This window comes from Octopus bimaculoides, chromosome 6 (genome assembly GCF_001194135.2).
Source record: "Octopus bimaculoides isolate UCB-OBI-ISO-001 chromosome 6, ASM119413v2, whole genome shotgun sequence".
In the NCBI taxonomy this organism is placed as follows: Eukaryota; Metazoa; Mollusca; class Cephalopoda; order Octopoda; family Octopodidae; genus Octopus; species Octopus bimaculoides.
The window spans coordinates 116,954,974-116,956,582 of record NC_068986.1 but is presented as its reverse complement, the minus strand read 5'-3'; the positions used below and the strand labels follow the sequence as shown (position 1 = coordinate 116,956,582).

Here is a 1,609-nt window from a genome sequence, read left to right as displayed (position 1 = left end):
TAATAATAATAATAATAATAATAATAATAATAATAATAATGCTTTCAAAATTTTGCCACAAGGGCAGCAATTTTGGGCAAGGGGACAAGTCAGTTACAGTGGTCCCAGTCTTCAACTGTTACTTATTTTACTGACCCTGAAAGGATGAAAGGCAAAGTCAACCTCGGCGGAATTTGAACTCACAATGTAGTAACAAGTGAAATACTGCTAAGTATTTTGTCCAGCATGCTAATGGTTCAGCCAGTTTGCTGCCTTAATAATAATAATCCTTTCTACTATAGGCACAAGGCCTGAAATTGGGGGGGAGGGAGTTAGTCAATTACACTGACCCCAGTGCTCAACAAGTACTTATTTTATCGACCCCGAAGGGATGAAAGGCAAAGTTGACCTCAGCAGAGTTTGAACTCAGAACATAAAGATGGACAAATACAATTGAAACTAAACATCACAGAACCTTAATAAATTTTATTTTTTCCTTTCGTCATTCTACTTTGTTAGCTCTTGTCTAAATTCTTCAGAGCATTTGTATACAGTATGCTGTATTTTTTCAACAACAGTAAATGTTTCATGTATTATCTTGCTCAAATTAATTAACGTCATGTGTGTCTATATACACACATATATTTATCTTTTAATGATTACCAGAGTTATACATGAGCTACAAGTTTTATGCTTGGATAGTCCAATAATTAGACAGGTTTGTATCGCTTACCATGCACAATCTGGCAATCATTCAACCTCAAAAACAATGCTTTTAACAATAGAAAACATAATAAAAATTTATAGCTTGATATATATTTCATGGCTCGTTAACAACATCCTCCATTAACTAAGCAAGGCATATATATTTTACAAGCACAACAAGACTTTCTCTACAAAGAATATACCACATTTTGAAGGCAAAGCAGAAATTACATCACACCTTGCAACAGTTGTACAAAATATGGTAGAAACCCCACACAATAATTCTTCAACATAGAACATTATAAGACCAAAGCAACTTCACTGAGAGATAATGGCAAAGATTCAGCTTCAACATTGAAAAGCTTGTAGCTTTACTATTAGTTTCATAATCACAAATTGAGTCGCTAACTTTTGAATACTGTTGTTAATCATAAGCATAACTGAGAGATTCTAAACAATAACATGGTGCTTATTAATGTTCTTGGTAGTTTTTCAAGTTCAAAAAAGACAATTCCACAAGTTTTTGTTGAACAGTCTGCACAGATTTGTTTGAAGTGATCAAATGTTTGTCCCCTGTATGAGCTCAGTCCCTCCATCAAATTGGTGTTGATTGGACAGGTGCACAGTACACAATATCAGATGTTGAAATGATCACAGTGCAATAGAAAATGAAGTGTGTTGCTCAAGAATACAACATACCACTAAGTCTGAGGATTGAAACCACAATATTGGATTGTGAGTGCAGCACCCTAACTACTAGGCCATATGGCGTCACATTTTATGGTTTTGCTTATTAATGAATCACAAAACAAGTTATGTAATCATATTCATTAGCTTACAGCTGTTTCTGTGTTGCAATCAGAGATAAGTGATTGTGCAACAACTTGTACCTTCCTCAGAGCCATCATTATATATATATATATAT

The 1,609-nt window shown here is 34.1% G+C and overlaps 1 protein-coding gene across 6 annotated transcripts in view; it reads right to left on the bottom strand.

Moving 5' to 3' along the window:
* LOC106872207 (phosphatidylinositol 4-kinase alpha) overlaps positions 1-1,609 on the bottom strand; it is a 140,131-nt gene that overhangs the window by 108,508 nt on the left and 30,014 nt on the right. The gene's annotated exons all lie outside the window — the stretch shown is intronic.